Source organism: Chionomys nivalis, chromosome 2, assembly GCF_950005125.1.
Source record: "Chionomys nivalis chromosome 2, mChiNiv1.1, whole genome shotgun sequence".
Lineage (NCBI taxonomy): Eukaryota > Metazoa > Chordata > Mammalia > Rodentia > Cricetidae > Chionomys > Chionomys nivalis.
The window spans coordinates 127,594,926-127,611,417 of NC_080087.1; the positions used below are offsets into that span (position 1 = coordinate 127,594,926).

The following is a 16,492-nucleotide window of genomic DNA, read 5'->3' on the forward strand; positions in this document are numbered from 1 at the left end:
CCTTTGGAAGCTTCCCAGCTCTTTCAGGGGATAAATCATGGCTGTGGGAGCTCATATTTAACCTTCACTATACTGGCTCTGTACTTTGTAGTCCTTCTTTTTTGTCTCCTCGGCTCCCTTGAAGAGATTTCAAACGAAGTAGTTCGTGTGCATAGGGCATTGTTCGCTCCATCGTCCATTGCCCAGTTCTCTTCTTCCCACTGGAAAAACTCTCAGCCTCTTATGATTTGCTGTGTCAGTCAATATAAAGCCAGCAATTTCCTATAGGTCAAGTGGTTTATGGATGCATTTTCCTGCAATAAAATATGATCACATGTCTACACATGTGAGTGTGTGTGTGTGTGTTATATAACAAAGGGGTCTCTGTCACATGGTAGCCAGTTTTAGATAAGGTAGTTTCTAGTATTTGGGCATGACTTAGCTAAAATTGAAATGTGTTTCTTTGCAGTAACTCACTTCAATTTCCCTCCAGCTTTGGCCCTTCTGTCCCATTTGGGTCCCTTCACTTGATATCCATTCTGATTTTCAGTAACAGTTATTTTTGTTGTACTCAATTTTAAGGTTCATTTATCCTGGCCTCTGCTAGTTTTGCATTCTTCTATAAGGTCTAGATAGAGAGAACCTCAGGTGAAGAACAACAGAGAGTAAAGGACAGATCATATGGGAAAGTGCCGTGAAACACTATCTTGAAGGCATGGCATAATCACCGTGATCACTAACTCACACGAGCTGCCGGTGTCTGCTCTGCGCCAGCAACAGTTCAGGCTTATCAATGTTCATTCTTTAATGGACAGTGAACTCCAGTGGTTGTAAATCTTCCTAGTGGTCACTGATTGATGCTGGGGGATTGGGAGCCCTTGTATTCAGTTGTACATGTAGGTATTAGTGAACTCACTGGGCTAACATAAATAATAATAAACAAAATAATGATCATGAAAAGACCTGATTAAACAGGTTCAGTGTGTCACAGACCAAAACATGATCCTGCAATTGGAAGAGACTTACTTGTATTTGGGAAGATAAATTGTGTTGAGGGGAGATGGTGGTGGATCAGAGAATTCAGAATACATCATATACCTATAGAAAACTGATAAATAACTTTTAATAATAAAATATATTATATCTTAATTACACTCTTGCAAACACTAGCAAGTTTTCTTTACAGTCAGGAGTAAGGTTATTGACATCATTTGTTTTTCACATATAAACTATCATTTAATATTTCATAATTTTAATTTTGTAGATTTTTGCTGTTTATAAATTTGAAGTGTATCTGAAGTAGAGACATATAAAACTTATTCTGTCTTACACACACACTTACTCTAACAACTTGGTTGCTCTGCAAGATCTCTAGCCCTAACTCTTGCTACTCATCACAAAAACTCCATTCAATAACCATGGTTTTATTATCATAAAACAGAATATTTTTTTTCTTTTTTGCCCTTTATTTCAATCCTAATTTCCATAGTTGTTATTATAGGATAAGCATGTTGAAGTTGTTTTTTTCTGATTTCATCCAAATTTATTTATTGTCCCCCATAGTGTTTGCTTCCTATTTTGTGTACATACCTATTTTTTTTTCTACAAGATTCTCAAGAATCTGGAATTATGAAATATATGTCTTCCATTTCTCACTGCCCTTAGCATGGGGCCTTCCATTAAAGACAGACTGTTGAATGTAATGCATTCATGCATGGCAAACACTGCCCTGTGTGTATCAACAAACTTCTTAGAAAAAGAAGAAATGCCATAGAAAAAGAACAATTCTAATGAAAACAAATTGGCACCCATTTCGTAAAACATTCTGTGTACTAAACTCATTTAAATCTCTAAAGAGGAAGATTGTGGGTGTTTATTTTTCCCACTTTCTCTTGAAAGAGTCACACCATAGAATTATTCCACTACATTCCTCAAGATTTTTGAGAATGCTGAAATGAAAGATTTTATTTATAAAAAAATGTAAACAGACTAACTGGCTGCTTTTTAAGTAGAAGTAAATTTTACAACCTGATTTCCATCAAAATTTTCAAACAGTAGGAATTAAAAGAAAACTGAGAATGTCTTTGTGTAAGTGCTTACACATGAAAAATACCAAATGAATCTTACATTATTATATGCTCTGTGTTGGCATAGTTAATAGACCATTTTTTAACCAGAAATGTTGGGTATCATAATGGCATACTGTAGTGATAAGAGAAATATCCTCAAGATTTTCTACATTGTTGAATTATAATATAGCTTAAAATTAATTTTAAACAATGGTCCCACCTGATGTGCAAGATACCAAAGAGCAGGGGTGGTGTGTCTTCTCTTTAAAAAAAAATAAATGATAGCTTAGAATGTTGAGAACATATTTTGTATTAAATATATATTGTTTATAAAATAGATACTATTTTACAGATAGAGTTAAAGATTTAAATTCTATTATGCGTGTGTGTATGTATCCATTCTGTGTATCCATGTCACTTGATACCTGATTTTTATCCCTGTGGAGGTCAGATGAGAACATCAAATCCCCTGGAACTGGAGTTGTAGACATCTGTAAGAATATAGATTTGTGTGCTGGGAATGTAGCCTGAGTCCTCTGTAAGAGCAGTGCACAATTTTAAATCCTTAGCCATCTCTCTAACTCTCAGAAACATAATATAATATTAAATGAGAAAATGTAGTGGTTTTAGAAAACCATTTTAAAATTATTGGCGACTTTGTTTGTCAACTGAGTTGTATTCGGTTCCATGAAACAGAAGGTCCCAGCTACAGAGGTTTAAGCCCCAAATGCTATGTATTTTTACTACTAAGTAGTGCAAAATATCTAGTCCAGGGTTAGTGCAATCTATTTATTTATTTATTTATTTATTTATTTATTTATTTATTTATTTATTTATTTTTGCTTTTATTTTTCAGACTAGAAATTTTCCTTTTACTACTTCTCTTTACTGACTTTCCCCTTGGATGGGGAAGCAGGCTTTTTGTGCATTCAATCTGATGTTCACATTGATAGAACGAAGATTCAGGAAGGATGGAAGGATTTGATGGCTATGCAGCCAATTCTCTGCCATTTTATCAGGCAAATGGAACAAAAAACAGCTTTCTCAGAAGCTATGAAACATCTTTATGGCTGTAGAAGTGACAATGGGCTGATTTCTTGGAGCAGTCACTCTTTGTCCTGTGGGGCACACGAAAAGATTTACCCTCCCTGCCAACCTCAGTGCTTTTCATTATCTGCAGGCCCAAGATGAGGTGAAGTAAATGACACATTTATCACTGAGATAGAATTTATGGTGGTGCCAAAAATGAAGTCATAAAAATAAATACAGTTTTATTGCAAAGTGTTTAAAAATGACATTGATAATTTTTAAGCCCATGATTGACAAAATATTAAAGTTTTAAATAAAGAAAAAATACCCTTCAATTAACACGATTCATTTGACTTTTGTCTTTCTTGTAGCTGATCAAGTAAAAGTTCATTGATTAGTGACATAAGGAAGAAAAACTGAATGAAGGATAAAAGCAATGACAGGAGAGATGGATGGGGAGTAGTGGATATAATCCATAATTCATCTGACCTGTCACAGCTCCTCAGCAACACTATAGTGTGGTCCTGATATTTGTTTGGGTTCTGGATCCACTGAAAATGTGGACTCACACAAAATCTCCAAACAGTCAAGCTAGTTAATACTTAAGGGCAACACTTTCTTAAAAGTAGATCCAAGAGATGTTTATAGAATTTAAAGTATTCAGTCACAAACAAAATGAATGCCGATTGTATAAATTATTGTAAATGATCAAGGTATTTATATATTACTAAATATTGTAACTACAAGAGATTTTTAAGGAATAGAAAACCTACTTTGTAACCAGTTTTCCAGTTGTCCAACATGGTAGAAGCGGTGGTTATACATATTTAAAATGAGCAAGAAACCGCCATGCCACAGATACTTGAAAGATAGAAACTCAAAAGCAGGAACTTCAAGAAATAAGAAAAACCCCCTCTCTCTAGCAAGTCAAGAAACAATGCTAAAAAATGCCCTAAAATGTGGATAAATATGTATGTCAGCCAAGCTTTTTGACATTTTTGTGAGTTATATTTTATTGTATTAAACTTCTTCCCTCCTTTTTCTAGTTTTACAATATATCAATACTAATGAATCAGTATATGTAAATTTAATGTAATGTTTGCCAAATATAAGATCTTTACACTAGCAATTTAATTTCATAGATGAGCCATACTAATTTAAAATATTCTGGTTACTTCAGTGAAAAAAATAATTGTGCAATATACTATCATTTAATATACATAAAATATGAAAAGTGAAATGTATTTGTATGTATTCTTCTATATACTTCATCAGGTTTATGTTTTAGAATAAACCTGTTGCATAATATAGACTTAGTGGAATATAGAAACTCAACTATACAGATGCTAAATTCACACATGGCTAGTGGCTAATTGTATTGAACAGAAAACCTCTTCACATCAGTCCAGATTTTGCTCCTGGGAAATATCTGATATTTAATGTATATCCAGCTATTTTATATAATAATATCCAGTTTGTAATGTAATAAAGGCGCTTGACCGAAAGCAGGATCTTCATGCAGGGTTGCAGAGCTGCAAACTGTAGGAAAGCAGCAACACAGAGCTGTGGTACAGCTTTCAGAAGAGAGCCCAGGGCCCAGCAGGCTGGGTGCTGAATACGGCGCTATTTTCATGTGCCTCCTCACTTTAAGCTTAAACTCTTCATTTCTTTATGGTTCATGCACTGGGCATTGAAAACTTCCAAAACAGAACTTGATCCCTGTGTCTGAGAGTGCAGTTGAAGCAGTGTTTGAATACTAACAAAGGACTTTAGGCTTCATAGCAGTGAAAAATTGTCTAAATGGAAAACAGTGCTAGGCTTTTCCCCTCCTTTTCATGTGCCTTTCTTTTATGTCACTGATTCTTTTGATTTTAATATTTTATGAAAAGAAAGAAACCTGTGGAATGCAGTTATGGGATTGGTGGGGGAGTGAAGGGAAAGAAGGCTAATGTGAATGATGGGTTCATGCACCATATTTTGAGCTACCTGCTTGTCTTAGAACACTGGAGTTAAAGATGGAGATGGGGAAAGAGACAAATGCATGCTTGAAAGTTGATCTTAGTTCTTTTCTTTTTATAAAGGATTCTTTAGCTTTCGGATTCCTACAGAGTGAGACAAGCAGAATTGTTGCCTAATTTGTAAGTTTGCGGAAGAATGCTGATGGAAGTGAATGTTTGGCCTCCCCGCCCTCACATGCCACAAAGAAACAAAAGAGAAACCTTTTGAGAAGCTAGTAAAACTAGCAAAGAGCTACTGTGTGCTTGTTACTATAAAACGTTCGTGTTTGAATTTCAAAGTAATTAAATGCATCATTCACCCAAATCCAAAAGTAAACTGCAGTTTTATTTACTCTACCACAGAAATGTGGAACTTAAAAATGGGACAAATGGAAATACATATCTACCATCTGCATTTTGCATTAACATTTTGTCAAACTGGCATTATCATATTTCTATTCCATAGTGCACTCTTAATATTAATGTGAGGTTCAAAGGAAATTTCAATTCCACAAACTCTGAAAGGCAGCCCATGTCTCCACAAATGCGCTCAACCTGGGGTACAGGCAGACTTCTTGTGGTTAAATAAAAGCCAGTATTCCTCAGGAACTTATGAAAATGGTTCCCAGCAACTTCCAGCTCTGGCAGGATGAACACAGAGCTACCTGTAGCATCATATTAGCGTGTCAAAGTTTGTGCTGGCTTCCAGGCTCCCTTGGTATTACAGGTGCTCCTTACATGTTCCAAAGTCCAAGCTCACATCTCAGCCTTCTCACCTCTTCCCCACCCTAAAGTCTCTCCAGCTCATGGGCTTCCCTCCCCATGTTACTCCTTCTCCTCATAACCCAGCTATTCTCGCTATATTCTCTCCTTATCTCTCTCTCTCTCCCTCTGTGTCTGTCTGCCTTTCCATCTCTGCTCTGTTCTTGCTTCTCTCACTATGTTTGCTCTATGCTCTATCCCCTGGCCTTCCCTCTCTCACACAGATAGCACTGCGCATACACAAACTGCTGCACATGTTTTTCTTTCATGTTCCTCTTCCTCTTTCTGCTCTCAACTCTACCACATTCTTCTGGCCATTCTCTCTCATATCAACAATAAAAAAAAAAAAAAAAACCTTCCCCTTAAGCATACCACAGGGTAGTTATGCTGTCATCTTATATAAATAGTATGTTCATTTTTTAATTTTTAATAACTATCTGTAAAATAATTAGCATGCTTTTTTGTATATAACAACTATCTGTAAAAATAGTTGTATTTCCCCACAAATATTTGCAAAATCCTACTTTTAGGTTCTAAAGAATATGTTTCCAAGAATGGTCTCTCACATATGTAATCCTACCACTTGGCAGGCTGGGGAAGCAAGACTATCATAAATTTGTGACCAACCAGGTTATTTAGACAGTCTAGGACACACAGTAAGATCTTGCCTTGAACAAATAAAATATCACTATTATGGCACATGATATAACTTTTGCTTTTCCACGGATTTATCGGGTTATTTTCCAAATACATAATACAATTTTGTATTTTATTAGGTATAAGAATTCTTATGTTAACAGCTGGCATAAGAATTGTGAATAATTTATAGTTTTTATGTCAATATTGTTGGTACTAGGCTCAATTGATACAACAATTGACTGGTGTTTACCTTTGCCTTTGATAAAATGTAGAATAACTTCCTGTCTAATGACACATGTAGGGTTGAAGGATCTGTGTAGGTACCAGGTCAGCTTCTCATGTTAAATGAGTTGAGTAGGTCTTGTCCTCAGCAATAAGGACTTGCCCTCAGTTTGTGGAGAGAAACCTATAGTCTTAACAACAGACTGCGCTGTTTGGGAGAGATCCCCTTAGCACTAAAACACATTTAAATTAGACATAAGATCATACTGGAAGCTGTATTTGGTGAAAAGAGATGACTGCCTGGGCTCTGTCTTCCCCATTATTTGGTTATGTTATTTAGATCACTTTCCTATATGTATATATTTTGGGAAGCTTCCATGCATTAGTTTTTCATGATACCCACAAATGGAGTTTAAATTTAGGTGTCTCTGCCTGTATTTCCTCCATCGTTCTCCTCTTCCTGCTTCTGCTCTATCTTAGCCCACCCATCTGTATCTACTATTTTCGGTTGAGAGGCATCTGGGTTGTTCCCAATTTCTGGTTACTATGGATAGAGAGCAATGAATATGGTTGACCAAGTATCCCAATGGTAGGATGAAAGATCCTTTGAATACAAACTCAAAGGGGTGTAGCTGAATCCTAAGGAAGATTGATTCCCATCTTCCTGGGAGCTCCACACTGATTTACAAAGTGGCTATAAAAGTTTACACTCTCACTGGGAACAAAGTGTTCCCCTTATGCCACACGCTCATCAGCATGAGCTGTCACTTGTTTCATTGATTTCATTATTAGACAAACATAAGATCAAATCTTAAAGTAGTTTTGATTTGCATTTCCCTTATGGATATTGAACATTTCTTTTAAGTGTTTCTCAGCTCATTTGAGTTTCTTTTTAAGAATTCTGTGTTTATATCTGTACTCCATTTTTAAACTTATGCTTAGTTTTCCTGAGTTCTTTATGTATTTTGGATAATAGTCCTCTATCAGATGTGTAATTGATAAAAATCTGTTCTCATTCTGTAGGCTGTTGATTTGTCTGAATAAAAGTGTCCTTTGCTATACAGAATTTAGTTTCATGACATTCCATTTATTCTTGATCTCAGTGACCGTGCTGATGGTTTTCTGATCAGACAGTCTTTTCTTGCTTCTGAGTTCAGTGCTATATCCCACTTTCTCTTCTGTCAGGTTCAGTGTATCTGGTTTTGTCTTGAGGTCTTTGATCCATTTGAAGTTGAGTTTTATGTATGTGGATGAGTATGGATCTGTTCAGATTCTTCCACTTTCAGTTCCACAGTTTGACCACCGATATATATTGAAGATGCTTTCTTTTTGCCAGTGCATATTTATGGTATGTTTATAAAAAGTCAGATTTCCATAGGCATGTGGTTTATGTCTGCATACCTAGTTTTTTTATGTGAATTCAAGGCATCTAATCTAGATCCTCTTGATAGCCCAACTAGTGTTTTACTGACAGAGCTACCTGATTTTTCTACATTTGTATTACTATAAACGTTGAATCTTAACGGTGAAGAGGAGTATAATGAATACTGATAAATAATTCTGGTAATTTCATTTCATCGGGTGTCTATTTCCATCTAAATGCAAAGCTAATTGAAAGTTTAGGCAGATGGGTGTGCCAACGATTTCTAGTAAAGATAATTATGATATGTTAAAACCATATGTGTAATGGTATCCATAAATGAGATCAGACAATAAATGTTTTCTTTGTGCATGGTGAATATGAACATAAATTATGAAGGGTATTAAGTATGCCTTGATCTGATCTGAATTGCACAGCCAATAAAGATGAAAGAATTTTGAGTTATTGTTATTGCTATTTTCGTTCATGTTTTAATCAGTTTTTAATCTTTAAATGTTAAACCTCTAGGATTACAAGCTTCTGAATATAAGAAATCATGAATATTCATTGGATAGCAAACATATTACTGCTCTTTTCCATAATGTACATATTTCCTATTTTTAATTTTGTTTTTGCTCCATTTCATTAATATTTGTAGTACCTCTCAAAAATTGTGGCACTACTTTTGAGTTTAAATTTTCAAATTCAAACACACAGAAGTGCCACTTTCAAAGTCAGCTATTTCTCCTCCCAACTTACTTTAGCTGGAGTTCATCTCCTACTGGTGTCTAATAGGTGTGTTCAGTTAAGTAGAGGTCTTTCGGTATCAGGAAGTCTTAAGCCCCCATTGGAAAAAGGTGAGAATCTTTATCAGAGACTCTGTGACCAGGGTCTCCTGCTGTCTAAGGGATGAGAATGCTTAATCTCCACTTCCAGGCGTGGGATTCAGAACTCAGCTCTGCACACCCCCTCACCTCAAGAGGAAAATGTAGAATGCCAAAATGTAACCACTACATGGTACAATGTAATAAAAGTATGGGTATAGTTTGCCAGAGAGAAAATTGTTGTCTTACATACATTCACACATTTTAAAAACTTAATTTGTTGATAAATATGGTTTTGTTTTATTTACTTTTGTTTTCTTAAAGAAAGTGTTATTTGGCTATGTAGGATTAAGTGCATAGAATCTACTGCTCTACCCAAAAGTAAGTCACTAAAAGAGTAGTATGGTAGTCCACCCACTGATTACAGGTTGGTATTTAGTGTCTGTCTGTGTTCATGTGTGCGTGCATCTGGGTGTGTGTGTGCATGCCCACATGTGTGCATATTCATGTGTATTAACTTCTTAGAGAGTGAGTGCCTCTCATCATACAAAACTGTGAAACAAGGACTTAGCACAGGTAGGATTCTTAAGTTCAAAAAAGGCTCTTTATGTTTGACATGATATTGACTGTTTTTTTTTATCATATGAATTAGAAGTTATCACCCATCTAGAGCAAAAGATGGTTAAAGGCTGGGGAAGAAATGAGCAGGAGAACATCATCTTTGGATTTGTCTGAGAGAAGCCTGGGTAGAGGGGTGTCTGAGACAAGGAACTTTCTCACTGCTTAACAAACTTTCCATTTTCACATTTAATAGGGTAATTTTGACAAAACCAAGGGTCATTTGTTATAATTGGAGAGGTAAGTTTGCCTGTGTACAGTATTCTTGCATATGGACATAAGTAGTGTTTGAGACCAGCTTTGTCAATTGCTAGATTGGAAATTACTGCTAACAAAATGATTTTAATTTCATCTCCTTATTTAAACTGTTGTTTTTCCTTCTTCAAGCATTTGTGGTCCTTTCTTTAATCGTGCAACTTTATTAATGCACCAGGGAGGGTGATAGAAAACAATTAATTTATGTAATTGCAGCTAGACTGTCATACACAAATTGGGAAAGCAGCAAATTCCACAGCATGGGGTCCGCATTATACAACTCTGGATGCCATTTCTGTGAGTTTCATTTATTGATAAAATATTAACTATAATCCTTTTAAATATATGAGCAAAACGTTTGTAAGTCTACATTGCACAAATGTAAAGCCTGTTTCTAACCTTCATAATTTTAGTTAAAGAGTAAATTAATAGAAACAATTAATTTTCCAGCTTATCATCAGAGGAAAATATCATCATCAAGAACACAGATATAAAAAACTTAGATGCCACAGAATTTTAAAATATATAGCATGCATGTCTGCATTTTCCAGTTTTGCATAAAAATTATACAACGGTTTAGTGTGTTAATATAGCAAACATTATCCAACAGATTTGTGGGTCAGAGTCTAAAAGTGACTTGGCAAAGTAAGTGTTTTGTGTTTTCTCAGTAAACACGTTGGCTGGGTTGTCATCATAGCAAGTTGTGACCAGGGCTGGAAAATGCACTTACACACTCACTAGTATTGGTTAATAGGCCTCCCCTTCTTTTTGGCTCACTATTTGGGCATCTATAAAGCTACTTGAATTCTTATGAATTAGCAGCTAACTTTATTCAGAGTAGAATTAAAGTGTGGTGAAGAGGGTACCCAGAGTGGGAGTCTTATTCCTCAGGCTGTTTTATCCTATAATCTTATAATTAAGGTCGTATCGTGTCTCTTATATTGTATGCTAAATGGCAGTCACTAATTCAAATGTAGAATTAAGCTATATTTCCTATAGGGAGAAGTTTCTAAGAACATGAAAGATACGTTTTAAGCTGTCATCCTGAGTGAGGGATTGTGAAGATAGACGTTTATTTCCTCACTTCATTCCCTGATGAGCAATGCAATGTCTAAAAGGTGACCTGAACAAAGAAACAGCCACTTGAGTCAGTCACAGTGTTTCTTACCTGCCTGCCTGTGAAATGTGTGTCTGTGTATGAGGTTTTAAACAGATCTCATTACCTAAGAGAGTCACCAGAGACTAGATATTTCATTTTGTGAAACAAAAAAAAAAAGAAGAAGAAATGAAAAACAATAACAAATGAGGCTAAATATATTAGATTGCAAACTTTCCATCATGAGGTCTTCTTTCCTGCTCCTTAAAATGTTATGTTTTCCTCACAATTCAGATAATCACTCAATATTAATCAATATTTGGTATATTATTCATATCACTATTGGGTCAAACAGAGATCGTTGTCTTGGCCTCTTTTACGCCACTGTTATCGATCCCAGCTCACTCTTCATAGTCTATTGTGTCTTCTCTATGCCATTCTTGCATTCTCAGTTTTATGCCAATCATTTCTTATTCTTACCATTATATAATTGCTAAGCTAAGGTCTCTCTCCCCACTTCATTCAACATTACAATTATTTATTGAGCTGTGGATCCAATTGACCTAATGAATTACCTTCTCCATCACAGATCCTACTGTGTGTCTTACTAATGACAACAGTGGCCGAGGTAGGATTATTTGATGAAGTAAAGAATAACACTGGATAAAATGTAAGGAGGTCCACGAGCTGACTCTTTCTGAGTCCGTGTAGTCTCTGCAGAGGATGGATGCTAGAGCCAGAACTTCAGTCAGTGCTGATGTTTAGGACTGAAAAGAAAAGACTGTGATGTCTGGCCAAGAATGTAATAAGAACATTTTATACAGATCTCAAAGACATGGTGTTGATGAAATAGTTCATGATTGGTGTGCCCATCATATTCTGTTTGCATGCCCTCGATCAGATCATTAACATCCATTGTCGTCACTGTCGTTAGCTACCCATGCAATTTTGGATAGTTTACTTCATCTTGGCCTTTTTTGTTTTACGAGTAGAGAAAAGGTTGTCAGGTTGCCCATGAGTTAAGAGGGATTAATGAGACAAATAGAAAGCAGAACAATTTCATTCAGGGCCACCAGTTACTAATTCTCATAGCCACAACCACTGCTCAGTCCCATGGAGTAAACCTCTGTCCGACAGTTTGGAGGAACGTATCAGGTGAACAAAGAACAGGGTGATGTAGTCACACTGGTGTAGTTCAAGGCCCAGAAAGCCAGGAAAAAGGCAACAGATTTGAAGTTTATGGTATGAAGTGGAAATACTAAGGTTAGGCATTTAAATGTTTTGGAATTAAGATCATGATAAACAGTTATGACACATGGGCTAAGAGTATTCAGATTCCAGAGATTTTTCGGGGTGGGCAGTGGTTAGGGAATAACATCCAGACTTGTGTTCAAATTTTTATTCTTATAAATGGTAGAAAATGTGGGATTAAAGTGCAGAAGCTTTATTAGGAGTAGATTCCTGATGTACTGACTGTTGTATATTGTGATAGTAGCAATGGGCTTAGAAGAAGTGGGTTATTTCTTACATTAGGGTGAGACACATAAAACTTAGTGATCTATCTGACTACGGATGTAAGAGAAGTCTCTGGTTTTCTCTATCTTGAGCAGTGATGGGCTAAGGTACCCAAGTAAAAGACAGAAGGTATAGTGAGGAAAGAACCCTATTAACAAAAGCCTGGCACTTCCCCAGTTTCATCCACAAAAGACAGTCGAAGATACACAATTTCTGTTTTTGCAATTAGATAAGCTACACAATCAACACTGATATTTTTCCTTTGGTCTGGTGTTGAGAGTAATATTCTGCACCCTGAAATATTTGAGTACTGAATACAATTATAGGCTTGGTTGGTTATGTGTACATTTGCCTCAGGCTGAATGATTCTGATGTCCGTGCTGACTGAGACAATTTGGAGGGATGGGCTAAACTATTTTCCTATTCACCACTTCTATTTAGACAGAAATTACACTTGACTGTGGTGACACTAATCAGGGCAGAGCTGATCAAATTCGGCTCCCCTGCTGACAAACGCGTCCAATGAGTCACGCGTGACTGGCAGGTGCTTCTTTCCATCGCTTGCATATTTTTCCTCGTCTGGCCAGCATACCTACATTTTAAAATCCTTTCCTTTCTATTCCCATATCCATGTGCATTCAAAGGAGACACTAAGTGTTGTTTGATTCCTAGACACAGCCTGTCTTTGGCTCTCTCCATCCTTTTATTCTTCTTTTGCTAAAATCAGGGCCAAGAGACACAGACTAGAGGTGTCTTTAAAAACACTTAATCATTTAATGTATGCGACTTCAGGAACACACATGCCATGGTGCATCTGTAACAGTCAGAGGAAAGATATTGGAGGTTGTCTTCTTACATTGTGGGCTCTGGAAAACTGCTTTTACCAACTGAGTCGTCTCAGGGGTCTTAGAACAAGGGTTCTTGACATTTATGTGTGTGTGTGTGTGTGTGTGTGTGTGTGTGTATGTGTGTTGGACTCTTACACTAGACTAGTAAAGCCTGTGGGCTTCATTCAGAAGCATTTCTAAAATGCGTTAGATAAAATGCATATGATTAGGAAGAAATCCAATTATACTGAAATAAATCTGTCAAAATATTATTTTTTTCTGTTGTGACTATATATGATCATTTTCTAATTTGTTAAATTAAAAACTGTAGCATAGAGTTTAATGAGTAACCATTTCAAATAATAGGAAATTTTTAATAATATTTTGAGACCTAAACCTGTAATATAATGGGAAACTATCTGCAGTATTGATGGAGATTGACTCATTGAAATATTAAATCTATGGTGAGTTTAAAATACATCCAGAATTAAATATATAGGTAAATTTTGATTAGCATATAGAAAAGGTTCATTTTACCTCCATCCATAGTTTTGTGGATCCTTGAATTCTCTGTCTTTTAGTTTAAGAACCACTGGTATATAGCAAGGCATCTCAAGTTTTGGTGTGAAAAAAATATCTGGAGAGTTTATTAAATGTGGATTTATGGGCACTGTCCTAGAAGATACTGACTCAGGAGTTCCAAGGTGGGGCCGAAAACACATGGTTTAAACATAAATCCAATATGATTCTTATAAATCATGTTCCAGAATTGATTTTTAGAAATAATTCCTGAGATATAGAACAAGATTTGTAAAGATATTTGGGGTAGATGTACTTTTGGGTGGGTCACTACCCCCATGTGAGCATTCCAACTTCTATATATTTTCTATTAATATAAGAGTAAATACTACTATATTATCAAGTAAATTGTATCTGCATTATAGATAGGATGTTTTACATGTGCTTAGAATTTATTACATGGAATAATTATTATAGATACAATGAACTGTTTGTTGCATAGACAATCTTCTCTGAAGAATGGATTGTTTTTCAGACAAATTTTTAGATGCTTTACAAAATATAACCAAGGCATAACTTGGGGGTAATAATCATAAATGCAATGCAATATAGTCCTCTGACATTGAAATCATTTCAGCAATTTTACAGTACATTTGAATTGCAGCACTATTCATCCGCCGAGTTTCCATTAGCTTTGCTGAAAATCTCTCTGTCCACAAAGAGGCACAAGTGTCAAGTTTCTCCTTCATGCTCACAGACCTTGCTTGAATCATGATACTGCAGAAGATAATTGTTATTAATTAAGGCATTCCTATCAGTCTGGGTTTTGTTTAAATGCATATTGAACTTGTTCACAGCTCTGCTGTCCTCATGATTAGGAAAGAAAACTAAGCGAATCCTGGTCTCTGACTCTGCCCGGTTCTCCTGGGAATCCCTGGTTTCATTCATTGAGCAGCCTTTTTGATTTGACTGCTACCTTTTTGAAAAAGAACTGGGGCCTCAGTATTATAACTCATTGCAGTGTAACCTCATTATTGTCAAATTAGATTCACTGACCTTCACTGCCGTGGAGCAGGATGAAACACCCAGCATGGGAAGGACTGTTTGCCAGGAGTAAATGCACACTAAGTGCCACTCAAAGGCAACTACCCTCCACGCAGCTCTGTGATGTTTTACCACATCAGCTTTTAAATTCATAACATATTCAATACCATGAAGCATAAATTTAAGTCAGATATGTTTCTAGGAATATTATGTAGATGTATTTTTATTATTTATATATTTTACCCCAGAGATCATACCACAAAACAACACACACACACATACACACACACACACTCACACAGAGACTCACATGTGCACAAAGAACTTGTGAATAATAACCAAAGTTTTTCTAATTCGTCTCTAAAACTAATGATTTCCTTATACGTTCAAGCAAGGCTGGCATGGTCACAGTTTGCAGTTCAGCTTCTAAAAATGTATCTCCCATTTAAGCCTTATGAATCATTTCCTTCCCTGTCTATTTCCAAGTTATTCTCTTTTTAGCTTAGTGTTTAGATAGATGAATACTCTAGGTAGAATTGCTATGGCTGAGAGAATTCAATTTCATTCATCTATTTCTTAGCAATTTTCAGCTGCTATGATGATTACCACATACACACACACATACACACACACACACACAGAGAGAGAGAGAGAGAGAGAGAGAGAGAGAGAGAGAGAGCTTTACTCTGCTCAATAAAGAGTTTAAGTATAATCCCTAGGAGGTATCCAAGTCATACAAGGCTATGATGTCTTGCATCTAATGAAGGCTCTCGGTGTATCATCCCATGGTGGAATGTGGAAAAAGAGCGAGAGGAGTGAACTGCAAGTGTGAAAGAGAGAATGTGTATGGTGAACGCATCCTTAATCAGGGACATAAGTTCTGGATACCTAACCTGTTCCACATTAAAGAGTTAATTCATTCATAAAGTCAGAGCCTTCATGATTTGATGTCTTATTAAAGGCTCCACCTCTCAAAATTGCCAAGAGAGGAGCTGAGCTTTCAATCCCTGAAGTTTTGGTAACATTTTCAAACCATAACATCCATCAGTAGTCTTGGGGTCTAAAAAATTCAGTATTGAAGAATTATGCCCTATAGCAATCCTCTTCTAGTTTTTGAATTGGGGAAAGCACATGTGTTTAATTTTCTAAGCAATAGGTTGCTCTTGTGTAACAAGCAATGATGCTTTAAAATATTTTTTACCGCCAGGCGGTGGTGGCGCACGCCTTTAATCCCAACACTCGGGAGGCAGAGGCAGGTGGATCTCTGGGAGTTCGAGGCCAGCCTGGTCTACAAGAGCTAGTTCCGGGACGGGCACCAAAGCTACAGAGAAACCCTGTCTCGAAAAACCAAAAAAAAAATATATATATATTTTTTACCTGTAACTAAACTCTTAAATGATGTTACTAGTTACCATTTTGAAATCTTTACTACTTTATTGGGATAGAATTCATGACCTGGTCTACCACCCCCACTTTCTAATCCTTTGTTATGTTCTCCTTTACAGGGAGGCAATTTTCAGTGTTCCTTCTACCTTCGGATATATAGTATATCTTAATTTTATTGCAATTCTTATAATAATATGCTATATATTTCAGAATATGACCAGATTTTAATCAATAGATTATATGAGAATAATAAAGAAGAGATAGAAAATGGGCATCTAACATTTGATTGTACGTTATTATCATATACTTAATGAAGATTATTAAGCCCCAGTTGCTGGAGACATGGCTCAG

The 16,492-nt window shown here is 36.1% G+C and overlaps 1 protein-coding gene across 1 annotated transcript in view; it reads left to right on the forward strand.

Moving 5' to 3' along the window:
- The window catches only part of Erbb4 (erb-b2 receptor tyrosine kinase 4), a 1,078,513-nt gene that overhangs the window by 333,096 nt on the left and 728,925 nt on the right, over nt 1-16,492 (forward strand). The window lies entirely within an intron of this gene.